This window comes from Phacochoerus africanus, chromosome 13 (genome assembly GCF_016906955.1).
Source record: "Phacochoerus africanus isolate WHEZ1 chromosome 13, ROS_Pafr_v1, whole genome shotgun sequence".
NCBI lineage: Eukaryota > Metazoa > Chordata > Mammalia > Artiodactyla > Suidae > Phacochoerus > Phacochoerus africanus.
The window spans coordinates 2,276,926-2,287,049 of NC_062556.1; the positions used below are offsets into that span (position 1 = coordinate 2,276,926).

At 47.4% G+C, this 10,124-nt stretch overlaps 1 long non-coding RNA gene across 1 annotated transcript in view; it reads right to left on the bottom strand.

Moving 5' to 3' along the window:
- Nucleotides 1–5,691, bottom strand: part of LOC125113621 (uncharacterized) — an 80,782-nt gene extending 75,091 nt beyond the window's left edge. The window contains exon 1 of the long non-coding RNA XR_007131516.1: nt 5,616–5,691. This is a non-coding gene — a long non-coding RNA (uncharacterized LOC125113621). The remainder of the gene's footprint in view (nt 1–5,615) is intronic.
- Between the last annotated feature and the right edge of the window lie 4,433 nt (nt 5,692–10,124).

A 10,124-nucleotide genomic window follows, 5' to 3' on the forward strand; every position in this document is an offset into this window, starting at 1 on the left:
GATGGGAGACACCGATGCAAAACCCGTACCACCGAGCACAGGCGCCGTAACAGAGGGCTGTACCGAATACTCTTAGAGGAACAATAACGCATCTATCCTTAATTTCCACCCTAATAAGCTGTCATTACTCCCTTGGGGTCAAGAAGGAAACGCGGGCACGTGCCACGACCTGCCAGCAAGGAGGAGAGGGACGAGAAGGCTCCAGCCAGCCGCCCACCCCCCACCCCCACGGAGCGAAGCCACCAGACTTTATCGGAACAGGTCTGTCTACAGCGGACAGTTAAGACGTAAGAAGACGCAACATGGAAGTGATGGAAACGACGGGGAGCCAGAGGGGCGAAGGCACACCCTGAACGAAGCCGTGAGGGCAGCCGGCCCACGGCCCTGCAGGAAGCAGCAGGGGGGGTTAGGCGACGGTTTCGGTTACAAAAGATCCCAAGAGACGCCCATGAAACCAGAGCAAGACCACAGAACGCACAGGCTGAAATCAACAGACAACCGACAGGTTTTTCCTAAATCATCACCTCTCAGCTTAAACAAGGAGCAGCATCTCCCCAAGACTTGGTGGAGCTCCAGTCGCTGCGGATGAACCGAGGCCTCCACCGCGACCTGCGACCACGGCACACGGGGGAGGCCGCCCAGCCGACCGGACGTGTGCGCAGCACGGGGCGTGGCAAAAAGAGATGGGCGGAGACAGGCCAAGCGACGGCTCCGACAACGAAAACCGGCTCGGAGACAGGCCTGTCTGACCAAACTGCAAACGGGGTCCAGGTCCGGAGCGAGACGAGGGCAAATACGTCACACGGACAAAGGCGCCTTCGTCACAACCTGAGCACAGGACAACATCGCACTGAAGCCAGTCAAGGACTATTCTCAGAGAGACACGAAGAGAAGCTGGGAAAACCAGAACCAAGAAGGAAGGAACAAATCTGTCTCAGAAAATGGCAGGTCGCACTTAAAAAGTAACAATATGAAGAGTCTGAAAATCACAACCACCCAGCGTGGTGTGACAGCCACATCGCGTGCCAAACAAACCGAAGCTACACATTCTTCCCAAACACCATGAGACCGCGGCAGTCATCAGCCAGAGGTCAGGTTCACACACACACACACACAAAACTTTTAGAAATTCCCAAAGCAGAAATCACACAGCCCAAGTCTGATCACAATGTCACAAAACCAGACAGTAAACAAGCAAAGGCGAGTCCCACAGATGCCCTGCACAGAGACATGCTCAATAACGCTTCTAAATAAGTGAAGATGAAGAAAAACTCAAAATTAAAGACTCTTCAGAAATGAATGAGAATAAAGCACCGCATACCAATACACAGAATCTGGACAAGGCGTTAATCAAGGAACATTTACTGTGAAATCTGCTCCTGGAAGTACGTGAGCAAAGGAGTGAATCCAAGAGAGCAGACAGGACAGCAGGGCAAACCCGCAGCACCGGCCAGGGGAAGGCGCCCAGCCCAGAGCCAGACTCGGGGGCAGATCCAGCCACCTCCTCCCTCCGCCCGGTTCGATGAGGCATTTCACCTCTCTGCGCTCCAGGCTGCTCATCAGCAAACCAGGGCTCTGCTAGTTTTGTCAAAGACTGAGTGAGACAGTGCGGATCCAATCCTCAGGAGAGCGTCTGTCACGTGGCAGGCACCAAATAAATACAAGCTCACTTCCAGAGGAAGACGGCAACACAAATGAGTCCGTTAGTCAAGGACCCATGTGCTAGTGGCAGAGGTGGAGGCGACAGCCGGTGGTATTTCCTGCAATAAGTGTCCGCCACTGCAATCTTTTTTTCTCTTTCTTTTTGTCTTTTCTTTTGGTCTTTTTAGGGCTGTACCTGCAGCATGTGGAGGTTCCCAGGCTAGGTGTCCAATCGGAGCCGTAGCACCTGGCCTACACCACAGCCACAGCCAACATCAGATCCAAGCCGCGTCTCTGACCTACACCACATCTCACGGCAATGCTGGATCCTGAACCCACTGAGCGAGGCCAGGGATCGAACCCACAACCTCATGGTTCCGAGTTAGATTAGTTTCCGCTGCGCCACGACGGGAACTCCGGCCACTGCAATCCTAGGCCCTCCACGTGTGCTGGGGCAGAAGGCACATTTTCGCCGGAGCTGCCCACCTGCATCAGCAATGACATCCACCCAACGTTAGGGAGACGGCAGTGCTAATTCTACACAAAGCCTGAACAGGCAGTGAGCATCCACCTGTCAGCTCGTTTTATGGGAGCTGCACAACCTTGATGACAAAACTTGAACAGAACATGCCAAGAAAAAAAAAAAATAAGCTATCTATTATACAAACATAGATGCAAAACTCCGACACTGCATACTGGCAAACCAAATCCAGTTACATATAAAGGGAGACCACGAGTGACCCAGCTGAACATATTCCAGAGACACAAAGTTGGCTTACCACTGGAAAAAAAAAAATCAACCCATGTAATTCATAAAGGAGAAAATTAAACTGAATAAATTAGAATCAAGTAAAGGAGAAAATTCACAGGATTATCTCGATCTATGCAGAAAAATATTTGAAAAAAATCAATGCTAGTCATTTAAAATCTCAGCTACTAGAAATAAAAGGGAGTTTCTTTAGTCTAAAAGAGCTTAACTATGAAAACACTCTACACAACAGTGCAAGGCTGAGCTCTTCTGCTTAAGACTGGAAACAGTCTGGAAGGCTCCCTGTCTTTCTGTCCATTCACCATAGGATGGGCGATCTTAGCCGGAGCAGTCACACAAGAAAAAGAAATCAGGAACGCTGATTAGAGGTGCAGGAATGTGATTATCAGTGTGTGTGTAATAGGATTGCGTTCATAAAAATCAAAACTATCTATAGGGCATTTCCTGGTGGCTTAGGAAGGATCAGGCCTTGTCACAGCTGTGGTGCAGGTACGATCGCTGGCCTGTGAACCTCCGTGTGCCTCGGGTACACCAAGAAAAAAAAAATCTATAAATAAATAGTAAAATGAATATGTGAGTTTAGTAACATTTTATATAAGGCTAATATATAAAACTAAATTTCTTTCTCTATATGCAAAGCAGAGCTCATCAAAGCTACTCGAGTGAAAACTTAGGTGCAAGGCAAGGTGATAAAGCCTTTATGAATAGTATTTGAATTAATCCTGACAATTCCAGGACACAGGTACTATTAGTATCTTAATTTTTTTTTTTTTTTTTTTTTTTTTTTTGCTATTTCTCGGGCCGCTCCCGCAGCATGTGGAGGTTCCCAGGCTAGGGGTTGAATCGGAGCCGTAGCCACCGGCCTACGCCAGAGCCACAGCAATGCGGGATCCTAGCCGCATCTGCAACCTACACCACAGCTCACGGCAACGCCGGATCGTTAACCCACTGAGCAAGGGCAGGGACCGAACCCGCAACCTCCTGGTTCCTAGTCGGATTCGTTAACCACTGCGCCACGACGGGAACTCCCAGTATCTTAATTTTTTTAAGGGAGGGATCTGAAGCTTACAGAAATTAAGCAATTTGACCCAGGTTTACACAGTTACTGAGGGAACCAGCTGTGACATCGCTCAGTTTCTTAAGCATACACTTCTCACATCATCCAGAACATTCGCTCTGCCCTCAGTCGCCTGCCTGCACCATCCCCTCTCATCCTGCAGGGCTCAGACTAAAGTTTCTTCCTCCAAAACGTCCTCCCCGACCTGCTGGGGTACACGGCGCCTCGCTGCTGTGTGCTCGAAATTCTCTGTCTAAACCATCTCCGTGTAGTCTTATGATCTAGTCACTTCAAAGTCCCTGAGACTCTAAAACAACCATGATTTCACCAAGTTCACGGCAGCTGCTTAGTATTAGACGCTGGACATAGATGGCTCTGGATGGTTCTTAATTTCCGTAAACTTTTTGATAATTGAGTGAAGCTCATAATTTTATTTATTCTGGAGGATGCTGCCTATGTAATTGCGTCCTAAAAAAAGTTCCCATTATACGATGATACGATTCAACATCTGGAAATACAAATGAAAGCATCTTTTTGGCATTCTACTCAGAAAAGAACGACACACTGCCAGTCTCCCAACAGCACGTCCCTTCCTCAAGCTGGAACGTGCAGCCTCGTTCTTTCTGACCCAAACAGCCTCGCCCACCGTTCCTGCAAGACAGTCCCTGCCTCGGAGCCCTTATGAACAGCATCCCCCCCCCTTAACAGACGTACTGTCTGCGGCAGGTTTTAGAACCATCTCAAGACCATCCGAGAGACAGAAGGATAAAGATTAAAGTTATTATAGCTACTCCAGAGCCACAGTGAGACTAACGAATCTTCAGTGGGGTCAGTGCACACATCAAAAACTGCCTTAGGAGGAGTTCCCGTCATGGCTCAGTGGTTAACGAATCCGACTAGGAAGCATGAGGTTGTGGGGTTCGATCCCTGGCCTTGCTCAGTGGGTTAAGGATCACAGCATTGCTGTGAGCTGTAGTGTAGCTCAGATCCCATGTTGCAGTGGCTGTGGTGTAGGCTGGCAGCTACAGCTCTGATTTGACCCCTAGTCTGGGAACCTTCATATGCCTCAGGTGCGGCCCTAAATAGACAAAAAGACCAAAAAAAAAAAAAAAAAAACCCCACATTTCCGCAGTGGTTAACGAATCCGACTAGGAACCATGAGGTTGTGGGTTCGATCCCTGGCCTTGCTCAGTGGGTTAAGGATCCCGCTGTTGCTGTGGCTCTGACGGAGGCCGGCGGCTACAGCTCCAATTACAACCCTAGCCTGGGAACCTCCATATGCCTCGGGTGTGGCCCTAGAAAAGGCAAAAAGGCAAAAAGACAAAAAAACAAAAAACAAAACAAACCCACAGCCTTAGAATGATGTGTTAGAGGGACAAAGAAAATTGAGGAGGAGAAGGAAGGATTATGGGCACAATCTTTATGAGACAGATATTTCTCCGGCCAAAACACAGGTGGGGAGGAAGACGGGACGTGAAAGGTGTGGAGTTACAGACACACAGGCCACGTAAGTTTCTTGGGTGGAGAGATTCACACTCATCGATTTGAACCCTACAAGCCCAGACGGCTTTTTGATAGCATGCTATGGAATGGCTTAGTGTTTACTCAGAGCAGATGCAAAAAACAAAGAGTTGATTACTTTATCCGACTGTAACTATTGAGGAAAAAAGAGAAGAAAACAATGCAGATTAAGACCCCACAGCGATGCGATTTAACTCTAAAAATCATGAGGTTCAGGAGTTCCCGTCGTGGCTCAATGGTAACAAACCCAACTAGTATCCATGAGGATGTGGGTTTGATCCCCGGCCTCATTCCGTGGGTTAAGGCTCCCACGTTGCTGTTGCTGTGGCTGTGGTGGAGGCAGACAGATCCAATTCCACCCCAGCCTGGGAACTTCCATAAGCCACAGGGGCGGCCCTAAAAAAAAAAAAAAAAAAAAAAAAGGTTCAAATTGCTCCTGCGGTACGAGATATTTTTTTCTAAGAGCATTGAATATTGCATTAATTAAGGCTGATTAGATTGTGGATAAAAACCCAGCTTTAACTAATTTAAGAAAGTTTTTCTGGAGGCCAAGAGAGCAATGCATATGGGGCACAGATCAAGAGCCCAGAGAACCAGAACACCACCGAGACGGCCTGTGTCTCTTACCTGCTGCTCGCAGCATGCCGACCTCACTCTGTTCTTACTGCAGGATGGTTCTCTACACAAAGGAGTGCCCCATCAACACCCTGCACCAAGGAAGAAAAAATACAGTTACTGCAGTTCTCAGGTACTGCGATTCCCTGCGTGCTTATATATGAGGCTTTTACCTTTTACTAAACGATTTTTCACCTCAATAAATACACAAAGTCTATTAGAAATTAGGAAAGAGCTTAACTAAGTGCTATCTGACAGTTGCTGAGGCTCAGATGAGCGACAAAAATTCCCCAAAGAACACACAGCCTGTTAGAGGCAGGGCACTCGCTCCAAACACTGTCTCTGGATTCCAGATCCGGAAAAGTGATAAGCAAAGCAAGAGTCCAGATCTTTAGGGAAAAATCCTTCCGGCAAGAGTTTTGATTTCCAACCTCCACGTGTTAAATTCTTCACAACAGTGACAGGTGGGATTTTCTCCTCCTCCTCATTAGCAAGGTGGTTTCTGCCCCGTTTCAGGTTGGTCCCCTGCACACATCCCTTCCCCTCCTCCATCCCGAGGTGATGCCTCTCTCCAGACCTTCCTGCATAAACGCCTGGAGAGGTCTGGGACTATGACAATTCCAGGGGCATTTTAAATCCCTCTTGAAGAAAAATTAACTATCTACTTAGAATTGAAGTTGAAAACCAACAGCCAGCCTCTGCTGTGCCAAGCTGAGATTTTTTTTCTGCATGGCCTGATTACAGCATCCTCCGCAGCAATAACTCAGGGGTAACCTAAAGATACGTCTGTGTAATTGCTTTACATCCAGAATCAGAGAGACAATGAGGGCTCTGCAAGGGACCAGAGAGATCATCCAATTAGTAGAGCCCCTTGTTTTGTAGGGGAAGGAAATGAATCATTGGTAACACTTTTCACCCCATTATTCAGTGGGAAATTTGCTTTCATATTTGCATGAAAAACAATGCTGTACATAATAGAAAACTAACAACTCAGTAGAATTTATGGGAACATAATTTTTAAAAGGGTTACCCATAATCTCAGGTCCTTTAGAAACTAGGTAGAATGGAAATGGCCTTTTGTCAACCTTTACATGAAACTATTAATTTTCTATTCCAAGCATTGGCTGGTAAGTTCCTTGACAGAGCAGAGCATGAATAGCACTCAAGAGATACTGGGTTTAGAGTTGAGATTTTGTATTTCAATGTAATTGGCATTTCTTGATGATGAAAACAGGTGAAGTCTATAAAGCATCCACCTGTAACTTAGGGCCAGCACGCCCTGACCTGTTATGCCTGTCATGTCCTCTCTGCCTAAAGAGCTGTCATCTCCTCCAGCCTTACCCATCTTACTGCCATTGCTAGCATCTCCTTTCCACACCTCCCCCCCCCAGTAGTCAGCATGGGGTTTCACTGTTAGGGTTAAAGCCATCCCAGTAATAATAGTAATACTAAATCTAATACTAAATGCTATTTTCATTGTCATTCTAATTCTGATTTTCATTCTAATACTGACACTAGCTGAAGTTTTTGAGTACTTATTAGATACCAAGCTTTCTTTGAAAGGCTTTGTGTAGCTTTCTCTTTTGAACACAAATAATAGCCCTCTGCTCTTCTGTCCGTCTTGCAGGTCAGGAAAGCGAGGCACAGACCGCTGAGTAGCAGGGCCAGCGGCAGAAGCAGGCCAGCGGCCCAGGCAGCACAGCCCAAGCCTCGGTCTTCCCCACAGTTCTATCGCCCGGCCCCAGAGCTCCCTGGGGTATATGCATCACGCCTGGGTCAAGACGGGAATTCGGAGAGCCTTCCCCAACCACTAGGGTCCGTGGAACCTGTCTTCCTTGTAAAAGCTGGGTCACCTGCCCAAAACCTGACTGTGCCTGCCTCAGAAGCCTGAGGCAGTCGCACTCCAGACTTTTCAAGACCCGCAGAGGGAAATGGGCTCCATGGGTCAGAGCCTCCAGCTGCTCATCTCTGAGAAGGAGCAGCAGACTCTACTCAACGTTTACCTAGTGCCCACAACCCAGGGTGAAGGGCACGACGCTACCACCCCGGCACATGCTCTTTTCAGGGGGCTGTTTCTCAGGGGAAACGGTGCATCCTTCTGAAACTATGTCCTCCTTCATCTCATGTTTTTCTTGTTAATGTTAAGGTGGTAATTTTGAATGGTTATTCCCACAGCATCAGAGAAAGGCTGAAAATGTCCATCAAACCTAACAGCGAGGTGGTCACTGATGGGCAGAAACTTCAGTTGCTGAGTGAGGCCCAGGCAGGCAGCCAAGGATTCAGGACTGGAGGGGACATGGAAAGAAGAGAATTCCCCAATTTTAGTCTCATTTTGTAGGAGATGGAGAAAAACAGCTTTCAGGGAGTAGAAATCGATTAAATACGAAAGAGGAAGTGGCTTAGAGACTAGCAATGGCTTAGGGTTCGGGAGCAGAATTCAATGCGAAGGTGACAAAGGTTGTAAGGAGCGAGAAGACGGCTTCCAGGCATTTCACCTTCAGGAGGCGAGATGCTCAAGGATGCAGGCTGTGACGGAGCCAAGGGCGTGTGAGCAAGAGCGGACACTGCTCCCACCGATGCTGATGGAAAGCCCCTCGCCCAGAGTCAGGCACGGGAAGAAACGGGTGAGAGGCGACTTCCACCCATAGCCTGGATCTCCCGTGGGCGTCCGTGGGGCCTGAGCAACACTCACTGATTTCAGTGGTTCAAATACTCTTTTGAATTTCAAATGAAATATTCTGAAACAAACACTGGGGTAGCTGGAACAAAACTGGTCATGAGCAGGAAAGAACAGAAAAGGGAGAAGTAGCAGGGTTTAATTTAACATTTTATATTTAAAATGTTGTGAAGAAAAACATGATTTGAAAATCTCAGTGTCAAATTATTAAGTAGCTTCACATTCTGTCTCTTTATAGCCTTATCAGATTACTGCTCCATCTATAAATTGTTTGACATCTTTTTACTTTGATAAGCTCAGATGAAACAAGAAATATTTCTTCAATTCCTATGTCCTACAGTCCAGGGATGTGCGTTTGAAGTAAGAGAATTTAAAAATGTACAAGAAGAAGAAGGTGAAAAACAGTGTATCAATACTTTTGAGATGCTTTGTGATATTCAGACCTTTTGGCATCTGTTTGACCAATTTAAAAAAAAAAAAAAACGTTTTAAAATGGCAGAGTATATTTTGCTTTCAAACATCAAAAGCAGCTTCATTTAATGATAAAGTGTGAGCTGGCTGCAGATATAAGATAGTTTTCACTTTCTACTTTCTCACTAAGCCAGCATCTGAAGCCAAAACAGCGGCTTTGATGAGAGTATGTCCAAAACGCTTACCGGTCCGGATCTGCAGGTGTGGAAATCATAATAACACAGAAAAATGGGCACGACGGCGCTGACGTGTTCGTTTCAAACCACGCGAAAGGGAGTACCTTTCAGTGAAAAGCAGTGGAAGGAGCCATGGGCCACAGAACGCAGGGGACTGAGCAGATGAAAGAGCAGGGATGTGGATTCTCCGCAAGAGACTCTATTTCAGACTTAACAATTTCCAGAACTGTGTGTCTGCCTCTGGGTTTGTGGTAATTTGTTACAGGAGCAACAGGAAACATTGTATATAATCTGACAAGGCACTTCTGTCCAGGATAAGGAGAGGCATTTTACAACTGAATCCTAAGAAGAGTCAGCTGATTTAAACTTTAATTTAAATCATTTAAATTTAATCACAATTTTAGTCAGCTAAGTAACAAAAGATCTGAGCAGATGCTACACAAAGAAGACACGAATGATGGTGGGGGCGCTGGTCCTCTGTGAAATGCGTGAAAAGCTACTGGGCATCGACTACAAGTTCGTATCAGTTAAAATAAGCTTTGAACTGGACGTAGACCGAGCGGGACGCTTGTAGGTTTCGTGGGATGTGTAACAGCGCCGCGGCTCACCCCCGCTCAGCCCTGGTCTGCACTGTGATGAGACCAGTCTGCCCCCGGTTGTCACGTCCTCGAGCATGACAAGCCGATGGAACGTCATCTCTGTCCTTTTATCCAGAAGAATGGTGGGAGCTCTCTCTCGCTGTCCTGGAGTTGCTCAGTTAGGATGTGGGTTGTATCCTGCCAGAAAACACCCTCCCTGACACATAAAACTTACACAGGAAGCAAAGAGGATTTTTATGCAAACAATAAAATCCCTGCCCTCGTGGAGCCTCTAGGAAAGTTCCTTGGGACACACACAATAAAATGAGGTAATTATATAAGGTCCTAGACAGCAGTAAGCGACAAAAGAGAAACACAAGCAGGGAAGCAGGCTGGAGGGGCGGTGCACTTGACAGCACGGGGAAAGGCTTCCCCGAGAGGGTGACGCTGGAGCAAGGGCCCCAGTGAAGACAGCGACGGTTTATGTGGCAGAGGGAGTGTGGCAGGTGCAAAGGCCTGGAGTAAACAAGGACCTGCAAGTCGCCGGTGCGGCTGCAGCAGAGCAGACGGGGAAGCGAGGTAGGGGTGAGGCGGCCCAGGGTTGCAGAGTCCTGTTGCG